This window comes from Ipomoea nil, unplaced genomic scaffold (genome assembly GCF_001879475.1).
Source record: "Ipomoea nil cultivar Tokyo-kokei standard unplaced genomic scaffold, Asagao_1.1 scaffold2791, whole genome shotgun sequence".
In the NCBI taxonomy this organism is placed as follows: Eukaryota; Viridiplantae; Streptophyta; class Magnoliopsida; order Solanales; family Convolvulaceae; genus Ipomoea; species Ipomoea nil.
The window spans coordinates 1,283,835-1,298,679 of NW_017619219.1; the positions used below are offsets into that span (position 1 = coordinate 1,283,835).

The following is a 14,845-nucleotide window of genomic DNA, read 5'->3' on the forward strand; positions in this document are numbered from 1 at the left end:
GAAACTTGATTTGAAATTGTTGTATTCTTTAATGCCCTTTAATTTTATGCTTTTAGTCTAGACATGGTTGTCTGGGTAAGAACTTTCAGATTCTGCAAGCATTTTTGTCACAAAAAATGTTTTGTACCCGTTTTTATTTTGTTCATGTCAGATTATATTTATATATAATAGTTCGATCAAGAATGTTCCCTGTTTTTATGTGTGTTTAGTTTTTGTTTAGATCTTGCTTTCCTGTACTGAAACTGATCTAGAATTTTTCTCATTAATTTGCTTATCCAATAGGACATGTTCCCTAAGAGGAAATTCCCATCTAGTTTAAGGAATCTGTGGGAGGAGTTGTTCCAAAAACAAGGTAATTCTTAGGAATTGTTTTAAGAAAGTTTGGAGCATGGAGATGACAGAAACTAGAGATGGTTTTTGTTTTCAGAATAATTGGGCAAAATTTATGGAAGATAACTCTATCACAAATGGAGATTGCTTGGCTTTCTCCTATTGTGGTTATGGCTTTTTTACTCCCTTATAAGCTGAAGCATTAGCATCTGATTTCACTGGCTTTATACTAGTTTGTAAATGTTGCTCACTTAATCCATATATCCAACAGCTGCTCCTCAATATCTTCTTTCTAAGTCAAAATCCCATTTTGTTTTGGTATGAGACTTTCATAAACCCGCATATAGGAATTCAAATTGTGAGTAGATTGCAAATTCTGTGACTTACTGTCACCATAATGTGGTAACTTACCTGTGTCTATCTCTACATTCTGCACATCTAGCTCAGCTAAGTGTTAGCAGAGGAACCTAGACAATACAAAATTGAGCATTTCCTGGATTCAAGGTCAAAGCCATTGACAACAACAACATACTGAATCTCAGAATCACATGAGAGTTAGATACACTAAAATGAGTATCCTCCAAGTCAATCATAGAAAACAAAAACATCCTAAGCTCTTTTGTTCCTTCTGTATCATCTAAAACATTACATTCTTCCATCATATTCTGCAAATCCTCATCACATGACACAGAAACTAAAGCATCAAGATCCTCTGATCTCCAGGAAGCTGATATTTTATAATATGAGTGTGGTCATAAGCTATAGCCTTGAGCCATAACTCATGCCACATTATATTCTTCCTTACACCGATAAGGCTTGTTTCACCTCCAACATACCTGAGCTTTCCATCGCTTGTCTGAGATAGTATTCTATTTTTCCACCAAAGCTGCAAAGGATTTTAAGTCGTACCACTAAACTATCAGATGCTCGATCGTTTATTTGCATTATGTTAACTAATTCTGTACATTATAAATTTCAATCTCATTCCTCAACCTACAAACTAAATAATGCTTGAAATTATGTTTATACGTATTCTATTATAAGATTCTGTATATTATGATTGTACAACTCTGTACATTATCAATTTCAATTCTGTGCCTCATTGGTCTAATTTATTGTACCTATTGTTATTGCAGGAATGTAAGTCCTAGCACCAGTAATCCTACGATACTACAAATGGCACGGGAGGCTAAACGAGGTAGAAATACTGCATCTATTTCAGCACATGTGTATGAAGAGACTGAGCCTGAAAATGTTGAAGTGAGGACGAAAGCCAGAAATGATGACAACAAGCGCCCTGCCAAGTGATAAAAACAAGCCACATTCTACGCTCTACTCAGCCTAAACAAACCAAGAGGAGAAGACAATTAAATGTTCTAATATCCACATGGGAAACTTAAATTTAAATGGTATACATAAAATTGAAACTTCTATATAGCTTTGTGAATAAATAAATCAAACAGCAGGACAGAATCAGAGTATAAACAAATTATAGTATGAGTGCTACTTTTCCTTTGAAAATCAAGGTAAAAAATAGTTACAACTATAAGTTACAAAGCTTTCACCAAACCTGTGTAGCCAGATCACCAATAGCAAGTCGAGACAAAACAACTTTCGCCCCACTCTTGACACATTTATCCAACTTGTCATAAATGATATTCCACTCTGCATCAACTATTGATTGATACTGTGATGGATCAAAAAGCCTGTTATAAACAAGGTTATGTAAGCTAAGCAGTTTAAATCATGTGACTTGTGAAAATAATAATAACAACAACAACAACAACAATATTCAGAAGAAAATCTAAATATTATTTCCAAAATAATGATACCTTATCTCTGCGTTTTCTTTCTCTGATTTCAGTTCCACTCTATGTTGAGTAAAAGTATCTTGGGATTTACAAACTTTTTAGGCTGTTGTTCAAAACCAGCATATGAAAATGTCTTCTTGAAGGCAACACCATTTACAAGGAATGAATCGCACATAGTACCTCCAGGAACCTACATATTTTATTTTAAAAGAACAAAGTGTAAGCATAGATTCACAGCATTAAAATAAACATTGAAAAAGATACAGAGGCACATAAATATAAAGGATGAGAAAATAAGGTTATATTATATAATGCAACTCTCAAGATGGATTAAATGGGTATCCAGTTTCAATTAAAAAATCCCCGTAATAACCTCAACATCTTCTTTTTTACACTCCCAGGCACACATTACACTTTTTGAGTAAAAGCAACCATGCATGAATATGTTATTAATGTGATGTCACAGTGTCGCATTGTACCATCCACAGATCACAGTAATGTTAATTTTTAGGTTTGTACTCACAAAATAATAGTAGTATACCCTTCCCAATAATATCAAGCTTTTTAAACTCAAAACTTCAACATGAAGGAAGAAGTTTCAGAGCATTAAATAAGTAATGTGTCTAAACAAGCATTAGCATCAGTGAACTCATTCATGTAGCATAAGTTGTCCAGTGTCAGAAAGCATAAATGAGGAGACCCCATGCCAATTAAGCAAACAAATCAAATCACTTCAAAGCCACATCCATCAAAGTCAGCTAAATCTAGTAGGCCTCAAAAATATAAGTTATACCTTCTTGATTCCAATCATATTCAGCCTGTCTTCATTTCCAATTGCAATAACAGCATCAACAACCATGGATGCAAAAAACTCCTTCTCCCCACCAATGAGTTTTGATGATAATGTTGTAGCAGCACATTTAGCTAGCAGATTTTTCTTTTCATCCATGCTCTTTCCCTCTATGCTAATAGTCAATTCGTTCACTTTCTCAGTAGCCTATCATAGCTTAAAGGATGTTAGAAATAAGCACAAGGTATTATGACCCAACCTGTTCTAACTTAAGACTGCAGGCAACAACCCCACCACATTATGGGGGAGGGTGGACAAGAAAACCTACCAAATTACAAGCTGTAGACACAGGAAATTTGAATCCAACAAATGGACTGATAAATGGTCGGTGGACCGACGTTGAGGTTAAATGTTGGGCCAATTTAATTAATTGGATCATATAAATTAATTCAATTTAATTAGCCCAATTAGAATTTGATTTGGGCTATTGAATTAATTAATTAATTGGCCCAAGCCCATTTCATATTTGAATTTGAATTATAAATTATGATTATAATTTAAATATAATATTTTATTATATTTGAATTAGATAATTATAATTTAATTTGAATTTGAATTAGATTATACAATAATGAACCTAGACTTGATTCTGGGCAAGGTTCATTTTCTAGAATAATTAATTAAAGGGGGAGTTTGTTGAGGAATGTTGGTTAGGCTTCTATTATAAATAGAGCCTTCGTTTTCATTCCAAAACACACTTGAAAGCTTGAAGAATTTGAAGACTTGAGGAATTGAGAGCATTTGAAGAGCTTGAAGGCATTGAAGAACGCTTGAAGATTTGAAGGCATTTTTGTTGATTTTGCAGGCAATTGAATCCATTGCAGGTACTTTGGAGCTTTGCAGAATTGATTGTCTCGAAGATCTTGAAGTCTTTTGAAGGCATTTGAGGACCTTAAGGCAGCTTGAATCCATTGCATGTGTTTTGAAACTTTGCAGGGTTGGTTAATTCTAAATTCTTGACGCTCGTTGTTGGAAGTCACGCCGATTGAATCCCGGAAGCTACGCCACTTAAATCCCGGAGGCACGCGCCACTTAAATCCCGGAGGCTATGCTATTTGAATCCCGGAGGCACTTCCATAGATAACGTCAGTGAAGAATCAGAGGACTAGACAGAGATTTTGTACCTGCATATTAAATTATACATACACTGTACAAGGAATTTTGTGGAATATATACAAAGTTTACTTTTTTGTGTTTACAGATTTTGGCACACCTAGTGGGACCACTCTGCCTCTCATCTCTTCACTGTTGATTCGCGGGCTCTATAAGGAAGGAATACAAAAATGGCATCAAGAAATCCCTCTTCCAAGATGACCTACACTCAAGCTACCCGCTCCAAGGCATCATCTGTGGCCGGTTCCGGTGACAGCCAAAACGTAGAAGGAGCAATGACTTGGAGCCGAGTGAGGAACCTAGGAGTGCAGCTACATGGGGCCCAGGACATCTGTGACACCCCAAAAATCCACATTCAATCCATGGATTAATTGAGTAATTAATCCTATTTTTATTTGAGGAATTAATTCCTAAAATCCTGATTTTTAATACTCAAGGACTAGAATTTGACTAGTCAACCTTTAAGTTGTGTTGTACCTTGTGCTCTGAGGGGAGTTCCCTTGTTCCTTACACTTTCTAAGGGTTAGTAAGGGTATTCTTATCTTTTCACCAAGAGTTAGTATTGTAACCTAACCTAGAAGACTTCTTCATTTCATTCCCTACAATTCTTAGAAAATAGTTCTACCTTCTCTCTAGAAAAGAAGTGTAGCTTATTCTCCAAGCCAAGTTGAGACCCTTGTCAAGATTCCAAGATTCAACCTTTCACCTATCTGAGCATCTAGGAGGGTAAGATCTAAGTTCATCTTGTGTTTTTGGTTTCATCTTAGTTGTCTTTTTCTTAAAGGTAGGATCCTTATGATCTTTTGGTTTAATCTTGAAGTGGGTTTGGAAAGTAAGCCTTGTGGAGAGCTTGTTGTGGTGTAAAGTGAAGTCTTTTGGTCTTCAAGAGGTAACCCATGCTCTACAAAACCTATTTTGCTTACCTATATGTGATTTCTTGGATTCTACATGTGTTTTGCTATGAAATGTGAGGGTTTATGCATTTGTCTTGTGATATTGCATATCTAGAGCTTGTGTTTAGGGTTCCTTTGTGCCATTGCTTGGCATTTTCCATGGTTCAAGTCATTTTGTTGTGTTTGATGAGATTTGACATGTTTTGGACTTGAATTTGTGTTTGGAGAAGAAAATCCCCAAAGGGATTTGTTGTGGTACAGGGTTGTTCCCGCGGGCGGAACGGCGGGCAGGGTACCACCCGCCGGCCTACCCGAGGGTACATAGCCTGTGGGATGGTGTTCCCGCGGGCGGAACCACGGGTGGGGCACTACCCGTGGATCCACCGCCGGGGAACACAGTGGAGTTGAGATGGGATTTGTTCCTCGTGTTTTGTTTGGCTCGGTATTTGGTCTTTTGACTTCCCGTTGTTCTCTTATGGAACTATTTGAGTGTCTTCTTGATGTTTCGTATGTCTAGAACTATATGGTAGGTACCCATGTAGGACTTTGGTGTCTTGAATCGTGCTAAGTGTTCAACATTGTGTTTCGTTGGACCAAGAGGTGTCTTGTGTGTTCCTCGGAACTATCTTGAGTTTCCCCGTTGATAAGCATGCTAGTTTGTTGTCTTAATGCTTGCGTGTGTGTTGTTTGTACCTTCCGTTTGGGTGATGATAACTTGTGTTATTCATCTTTGTTGTCGTTGGGCTGTGACCCGTTCCTTGATTGAGTATGTTTCATACCTTCGTTGTGATCCGTTGTTTGACTCTCGTGTGAGTGGTGGTGTGTGTGTGGCTCTACCTGGATTGCACGATTAGTGGTATGGGACACTAGTTACCAAGGTATTGCAGCGGTCCTCGTGGTGGCCGTGACATGATTATGGAGTTGTGGCCTGAGTGATGGATCCACGTTTTTGGGGGATAACATGTGTTATCGGGGCATGTGTTTCCGTGATTGGTGGTGTTTGTTGGTGGTTGTTGGTGGGGGACGACGGTCCCGGGGGAATAAGGTTGGACTAAGAAGTACAGGGGTTCCTGGAGGTAATGGTTGGAAAGAAGGTACAAGGTTGGGGGTAGCCATAAGGTTGGAACAGGGCATAAGGAAGGCATACCAACTCGTGATGAGTGATGTTGCGAGGGCTTGTAAAGCCGGCGTTGTGTGATCTTCTCTCGTGACATGTGTAGTCACGGAGGCTTGTGTTGTTGTGGCATGTGTTGCCGTTGGGTGAGTCTTTATCCTTGTGTGTGGTTAACCTTTGTGGTTTGGGATGTGTTCCCGTGTTATCCTTGAGAGTGATGAGTCTTGTGTTGACAGTTGATCTTGGTTTTGACTTATATATATGTATTTCGTTTCGAAAATGGTTTTTATGACTTATATCTATCTATTTATGATACTTAACGGTATTGGTGGGTTACCAGCATTATTCGCTGACCGGGCGTCGTCCCAATGTTTATCTTTGTATCTTTCAGGTGATGTTTAGACGAGCGCGATGTCTAGAGCCTGGTAGCTTAGCACCTTTATCCTTGCTTTTGTGGCCTGTGCGCCGATGTAGTTAGACTGATGTTTTGGGATAGATGTACACACTTGCAGATTGTTTACCGTGTTTGGTAGACGTGGCGTGACACCCCGTTGGATTTCTTTTTATCCAGTTCCGTTTTTATCTTCCGCTGTGCTAGTTTTGTCGCTTAATCTACATGTGTTAAGGCTTTTATATAGGTCTTGTTTGGGGGGTGTTACAGTTGGTATCAGAGCCTAGGTTTGAGCCTAGGAAGAGTTAAGTCTAGACTTTCTAAGTGGTTAAGTGTGTTTTGAGACCTCTAAGCTACCTTAAGAAGCTAAGTGTTAGGCTTAAGACTCTAGGTTGCGCGGTGAGATGTGTGTTGCTTTCTGTCTTGCTTGCTTGCTCTTTTTGGTAATCTCGTTGTTGTTGTAGAAGTCTGCGATGCCTCCTCGTCCCCGCGCTCGCACCCCGGAGACCCCGACCAATGAGTAGCTCGCTCAGAATCTCCAGCAACTGACGTAGACGATGCAGACGCTCAGTAAAGCCTTGCTGAACAACAATCAAGCTGTGCCGCCTCCTCCCCCTGCTGGACATCGCGATGTAGGTCGTTTGGTGTCAGGGCATCGGCAGCCAACCTTCGCTGGCGAGGAAGACCCTGTAGTCCTAGAAGAGTGGCTACGGGTGTTTGATAAGATCTTCAGGTCGCGGAGCTGTCGGAGCTAGGCCACCCGGAAGAGTTTTTGTGATGGCGCGTTCTCAAGATGAATCGGAGGGCTTGATGGAGGATGAAGTGGCAGGTAACCCCTTTCTTCTAGCCTACCCTTGTTTGTTTCTCCAGAATCATCGTGTTCGTTGTATCTTGAGTGTTACCTTGTGTTTCATAGTTGTCTCTTGCTTGGCAATCCTTGGTATGCTTTCTTTGATAGCATTTCTTTTGAGGCTTAGTATAGACTCTTCTTGCTAAGTAATTTCTTTAGTTGGCATGTGAGCTTCGTTGTGAAGTTAGCAATCAACCCTTCTTTGAATTGGAAAATAGCCAAAAATTCTTACCAAGAACCCTTCCTTGTGTAGCTTAAAAACCAAGCCTAATGTTTAATTGTAACCTTTGAGTTTCAAACCCAAGCCTAATTTTTATCAACCCAACCTCTAAACCACTTGAGCCAATTGTCTTTCTTAAAACCTAACCAATTTTAATTCCATCTAAACTATAAATTCCCACTTTACCCAAATTCCCTAAATTAAATCATCTTTTTCCCCAATTTCACTCAAATCCCTAAAATTCCCTTTCTTTTCTCCTTCCTTTCTTTCTACCCGTGAGACCACCCAGCGCCCACCCCTCCTCGTAGCTTCACCGCCACCACCACCTGCTCGTCGCCCCGCCGTCGCCAAGCCACCGCCGTTCGCTGTCGCAACAGTCGGAGCCTGCCTCGTCGCCGTCGCTGAGAGAGAGAGAGAGCAGCGAGAGTGAGAAGAGAAAGAGGAGAAGCCATGGGTCCTTTTTGTTGACCTTTGGATCATCTTCAATCATGCCTAGAAGGTCAAGTTTGGCAAGGAAAGCGGAATAGGTGGATACCCATTACCTCGTTCTTGAAGGTAAAGCTTTTGATCCGGAATCTTTCCCTAGTTCTTTGTTGGATATGCTTAGATATCCAGGTTTGTTGGATGGGTTTCTCGCCATAAGGGTCAAGACTTACCCGAGTTTGGTGAAAGAGTTTTATCGTCACATGGTTGTGACAAAGGAGGGCGATAAGTTGGAGATCACCTCTAAGGTGAGAGGTGTGAAGGTTGTGTTATCTGAGAAGAGGTTGGCTCAGTTGTTGAGTTTGTCTGCTACCGGAATGGCTCAGTACAGTGGTCATTCTTGGGTTAGTACGGATACCATGGGGTACCGTGACTATTTGAGCTATCTGTTGGGCCGTACGAGTTGTTTCACTCAAGCCTCTAGGCCGGAAAGGAAGTGGTTGTCTGCAGAGCAAAGGATCTTGGTGATGTTGGTGTCAGATTGTTTGTTGCCGAATAACAACAAGAGCAGTTTGTTGGGTAAGTTGGAGGGCACCTTTGCTTTCTGTCTGAAGAATATGGTTAAGTTCAACCTGCCTGCTTTGATGATGCAACACATGGTGTTTTGACGGGATAACAATCGGAAGAACTTGCCGTATGGGATGGTGTTGAGTTGGATCTTGGTTAAGAAAGGTGTTAGTGTGGACGGTTGCCTCCCGAAGGCCATGGGAAAGATGGTGTTGGATACCACCAATCTCCGGAGTTGTAATCTGTTTCGGTTGGATGATGGTGAGTACATCACGCTTGAAGAGGTTGCAAGGAAAGCACCTGATGAGAGGGCGGAGTTAGCTGCTGAGCTTGGGATCCATGCCAGGAAGTTGAGCCTCGCAGTCCAGAGTTTGGGTGGTGGTGAAGAAGTTGAGGAGGAAGCAGACCAAGAAGAAGATGTAGGAGCACCGGAGGTCGCCGAAGCTGAATAAAGTGATTCGGACAGTGAGGAAAGCCGGAGAAGGAAGGAAGCTCGCACAAAGAGGGAGCATGACGTCGTCACCTTGCTTCGTCAGCAGAATAGCATGATCGTCAAGGGCTTTGCGTTTGTAAAGGCGCAGTTCGTTGCAGTGCATCAGAGGCTGGACCAGATTGAAGCCAGTTCTAGCCACAGGGACGAAGACGAAGAGGAGTCCGAAGAGGCCGAGGAGTCGGAGAGGGAGGAGTTTTAGTTTGTGTTGTGGTAACCCCGTTCGCTTTTTTAGGCCGGTGGGTTACCAGCATTATTCGCTGACCGGGCGTCGTCCCAATGTTTATCTTTGTATCTTTCAGGTGATGTTTAGACGAGCGCGATGTCTAGAGCCTGGTAGCTTAGCACCTTTATCCTTGCTTTTGTGGCATGTGCGCCGATGTAGTTAGACTAATATTTTGGGATAGATGTACACACTTGCAGATTGTTTGCCGTAGCGTTTATCGTGTTTGGTAGACGTGGCGTGACACCCCGTTAGATTTCTTTTTATCCAGTTTCGTTTTTATCTTCCGTTGTGCTAGTTCTGTCGCTTAATCTGCATGTGTTAAGGCTTTTATATAGGTCTTGTTTGGGGGGTGTTACAACATCGCTCGCCACATCGTTCGAAGGATTGACAGAAGCTCCACCATGCCACGAAGAGCTATACGTAACAAGGGGTCATCCGCTACAATGGAAGCTGTTGGCGACAAGAATCCTTTAAGCGAAGGAGCTCCCAACAACAAGAATCCTACAAGTGAAGGAGCTCCCAGCAACAAGAGTCCTGCGAGCCCTATTCCCTCGAATAAAACACCAAGCAGTGGAAGTTCATCACAGTCATCACTTTTGCGGAGAACCTCACTGGAATGGAATCACATATACACAATCATGCCCGCTATGACAACAAACGCGGCTTTGGTGGAGGAACAACTCGCAAACATCACTAAATCTCTCGAGGGGATAGCTGCACTCATGCATAACCAAGAAAGGCGGATCAATGAGCTCAACGAAAAGGTTGAAAGCGGAAGAAACGGCGAAACAAGTCGAGCTTCCGGGAAACAGCCTCAAACCCAAGGAGATGAGATTGATGTCGAGTCACTGCGCCATCAAAGTAGGCCATGAATGGAAGAGACAATCTCTCGTCCACCACCCGCCGAGAAGAGTATTCCAATTTCTGAGGGCATGATACCCGTCGAGCAGTTGAACGACTACATCATGGGGGCAATTAAAGGGAAGCTCGAGGGAAGACAATCTTCATATACTTACACTAAGCCATATACTCAGAGAATTGAAGAAATGAAAATGCCGTTGGGCTACCAACCTCCCAAGTTCTAGCAGTTTGATGGAAAAGGCAACCCGAGGCAACACATCGCCCACTTCGTTGAAACTTGTAATGATGCATGAACATACGGAGATCTCCTCGTCAAGCAGTTCGTCCGCTCTTTGAAGGGCACTGCCTTTGATTGGTACACCGACCTGGAGCATGGTTGCATTGATAGCTGGAATGATATGGAGCGCGAGTTCTTGACCCGCTTCTACAGCACAAGGAGGACTGTCAGCTTCTTGGAACTCACCACCACCCACCAATGGAAGGGTGAGCGTGCGGGCGCTTACATCGAGAGATAGAGGGAGTTGTGCCTCAACTGTAAAGAAAGGATATCCCAAAACTTCGCAATTGAAATGTGCATCCAAGGCATGCACTTTGAGCTCTCTTACATCTTGCAGGGAATCAAGCCTAGAACATTTGAAGAACTATCCAGTCGTGCTCATGACATGGAATTGAGTATTGAAGCTAATGGGGGACTAAGTATGTCAAGTATGCCCAGCTCATCAAAGGCACCTGCAAACCAAGATGCCAACAAAGGGAGTAAGTTCTTTCCAAAGCAAGAGAAAAAAGAGACGATGAACGTGATGACAAGACCAATGTGGGTTTTCACCAAAGTGGCTGAGAAGCCCAAGCAAAGATCATTCACTGGCCCATCAAGGGGAGCTAGAAAAACAATTGTTGAAGAGTGGCAGGAGAAACAATATCCATTCTTGGATTCTGACGTTTCTCCTATGTTTGACGAGTTGCTGAAACTCAAATTAATTGAATTGCCTGAGATGAAGCGCCCCGAAGAAGCTGCTAGGGTGGATGACCTCAACTATTGCAAATATCACCGTCTCCTCAGCCACCCGATTGAAAAGTGCTTCATTTTCAAAGATAGAGTCATGTCGCTTGCTCGAAATGGGAAGATAGAGCTTGCGGATGCTAGTGCAAGCACAAACCAAATTTCATGTGGAAAGTTTGCTCCATTACTTATAGAAGATGGGGAGAATAATGGGGGCAAGCAACATAAATGCACACTTCCATTTAGAGTATAGCACGTGGACGTGCAGTACTTAAAACCATCACAAGTCGATCTTGTTAGTCATATTAAACCATTAAAGAAAATGACAAAGCAATGGGTTGAGAAGAAGTCGGCAAGGGACCCCGTCCATGACTTGAAGAAAAAAGGACGTCCCAGCAAGCCACGAGCACCAGTTACACTAGCTCAATACATGCCAAAGGGGTTTCGCCTGAGTAGAACAGACATTCTTGGAACTTGCTTGAATACCAATGAAGAACATGTTGAAGTGGGAGAATCTTCATTCCCCTTGATTGAAGGAAGCAACGAGGTCCAAACTCGCAAAGCCGCGTCTTATACCGCCGAGATAACTTTTAAAGATGAAGATCTATTGCTTGGTAGTACACCACATAATCGTCCGTTGTTTGTTGAAGGTTATGCCCGCGAGCAAAAGATTAAAAGAATTTTGATTGACCAAGGGTCGGCTGTGAACATTCTGTCACTCCGGGCTATGAAGGAACTTGACATCTCCACCGATGAGCTCTCTTAAAGCCGCTTAATGATTCAAGGATTTAGTCAAGGCGGACAAAGAGCACTGGGTACCATCAGACTCGACCTCAGGATCGGAACACTAAACTCAAGTACACTATGCTATGTGATAGATGCAAGGACGTCTTACAATTTGTTGCTAAGACGACCTTGGATACATGAGAATGGAGTAGTCCCCTCATCCTGGCACCAATGCCTCATGTTTGAAAAAGGCGGTGTGATAGAAAAGGTAGTCACCGATGAAACTCCCTTCATCGAAGCAGAGTCGTACTTTGCAGACGCAAAATTTTACTTGAAGAAACAAGTTGTAGAGGAGGCTGACCAAAGCGATGTTGACACACCTCCCGATCCAAAGTAGAAAGGCAAACAAGTCGTAGACCAACCTCATTGCCATAAGGAACTTGTTTTCCTGCTTACAAGAATTGAACCATTGAAAGCTCCCCAAGCCAAACCGCTTGGAGAAGAAACCAAAGATAACGATGCTCGGGATGGAATAGATGAAATGTTGCCTGTTAAGCGCACTAATGGCTTCAACCCCAATGCTTATAAACTTCTAGCTAAAGCTGGCTACAATCCCAAGGAACCGCAGAAGTTGGGGAAGCTTATTCCAGAAGCCGGCGGTAAAGGCAAGTCAAATCAGCGGGGACCGCATGAACGTAAAGGATTAGGCTATAGGCTCCCTAAACCAGTGCGAATCTTCATAAACAAAGCCGCAAGTAATTGCATCACGTCTACCGAAGAGGAGGAACACCACAAGAGGCAATCAGTCTTTGATAGGATTGGCGGGATAGAACCACGACGGTCAGCCTTTCATAGGCTTGGGTCAAATCCCAAACCTGCTAAGAGGAAGTCCGTACATGACAGACTCGGAGCTGCTCGAGTTTTAAAAGAACACACTAACACTTCTATTGAAATAGATTCTTCAAAAAGACTTAGAAGTATAGTTCCCTCTCGTATGAGACAAGAAGTCGATGTCCATGTTTCATGCAGCGAAGTCTTGAAGGTCCAGCCAAAGACCATCATATACACCCATGTGCAAGAAGGAAAAGAAGACCTTGATTCAGGTTATGGAGCGACACCAACTCAAGATGAGGTGCCGTCTTCATCCCACATTAATTGACATGATGAGATCCCGGTTGCGCGGGGCATGTACAACTTGGTTGATGAAAATGATGCGCAAGTTGGCCCTATTAAGTAAACGATACTACTTGATGATCCACCAAAAATGCAGTACGTGGTTAAAATGCTAATGCATCTCGCTTTGTCTATGAGTGGGCCCAAATCATAGATGCTCCTGGCCCGCATGAGTCTAAACTGTGAACAGCTCTCCTTTAAAAAAAAAATTATTGAACTACGTTTGACTTGATCTCCTTCGTGGGAGTACGTAGGCAACTTAGAAATTTTATTGTCTAAGTCCAATCATAACAAAATTTTTATATTTTTGTTTAAGATAGTGATTCTATTCAAGCACATGTTAATTATTGGCATGGAAAGGAGGGGAACAAGTCTAGGAAGTATTGCGAGTCTTGGAATGGAAGAAAATTGTCAAAGCATGCATCCTGCAACAATTGACCAATGTTTAGTATTTTGTTCATATCTCGGTCTACGTTGATCCGATTGGGGTAATCTACGCGTCGTTGGAAAGAGAACTTACAGAGCTACAACTTTCACGAAGACATCAAATCTTGAATATAACTGTAGAAAGGTCAAATTTTGAGGGAAACTGAAGACACGAATCTGTCCAGAATTTCTTGTGTTTAAATTTCATTTAAATCGAGAAGGTTTACGGATTAATTGTTACGATTGTTCCTGCTATGCTGGATATTACCAAGCTCTCTTTTTACCCCACTAAAACGTTGATCTTCAAAGTACATCATTTTGAATCGCGTTAAAGTTACGCCGAGTTTGAGAAAGTCGAGAGGAATAACGATAATAATTAATGTTATTAATTATTGTTATTACTATTATTCTTATTATTATTATAGTTATTATTATTAAAATATTTAAAAGAAAAAAAAAAAGTGAAAAGAATAAACTGGAAAAAAAAACGAAACAAAAAAAAAAAAGATCAGAAAACTATGAAACGGAAAAGAAGAAAATACAAAAGAAAAAAAAAAAAAAAAAAAAAAAAAAAAAAAAACGAAAACAAAAGGGGGAAAATCAGAAATGGTGGGTGCTTGCTGTGTGTGTTGTCACCATCAATCTAACCACATATCACATCTCCATGTGGCTTAAATAAAAGCAGATGGTTGAATTTGCATTTTATGACCATTTTACAACCTTTGTTATCTTCCACCTTCAATTACGCAGCACTGGCGGATCCATATATAATATTAGAGTTAAATAGTTAATTCCACCAATGGTCCTCTGACTATACTGATTTTTCAAATTTAGTCATTGTCTTTTAATTTGGACGAATTAAACCCTCGACTATCAAAATCGTTCCAGCATTAGTCCTTCCGTTAACCTACCGTTAGTTAGATGTTAAAAGTAGGGGTAAAAGTGTCTATTCATATCTTGGGTCTTTTCTTCCCCGCTCCCATCTATTCCAATGGCGTTTATGGCTCTCAAAGCATGATTTTGAGTTCCAAATATTCGAAGGCAGCATAAGAGCTACTTTAAGGAGGTAGTTAATGTCAACAAAGGAACAAAAACTGGCGTTGAATCAACCAAAGGTTTTGGTTCTCAAGACAAAGTATCTCCGGAGACTCCTTCGACGTTGAAGTCACCGACAGGGACAAACCGAAGTCAAGAGTAGCAGCGGTAACCGCAGCACTGAGCTCGTAAACATTCAAATGAGGAAAGCAATGCTCTTAAACATGTGTGATAATAATATAGCAACAATTTGCGTTGATGACAAATTTGTTCTGTATAGGAGCCTGGGGACTGTATTTGAGCAGAGCATAGTAAAAAAGTGTACATGGAAGTGAAAGTTTGAATG

At 41.4% G+C, this 14,845-nt stretch overlaps 1 long non-coding RNA gene across 1 annotated transcript; it reads right to left on the reverse strand.

The window, feature by feature from the left end:
• Positions 1–1,900: 1,900 nt before the first annotated feature.
• On the reverse strand, positions 1,901–3,276 carry LOC109157576. Its single transcript, XR_002050250.1, has 4 exons — positions 3,260–3,276; positions 2,935–3,138; positions 2,163–2,331; positions 1,901–2,036 (listed from the first exon to the last, which is right to left on the reverse strand). It is a non-coding gene; the product is annotated as an uncharacterized LOC109157576 (long non-coding RNA).
• Positions 3,277–14,845: the final 11,569 nt, after the last annotated feature.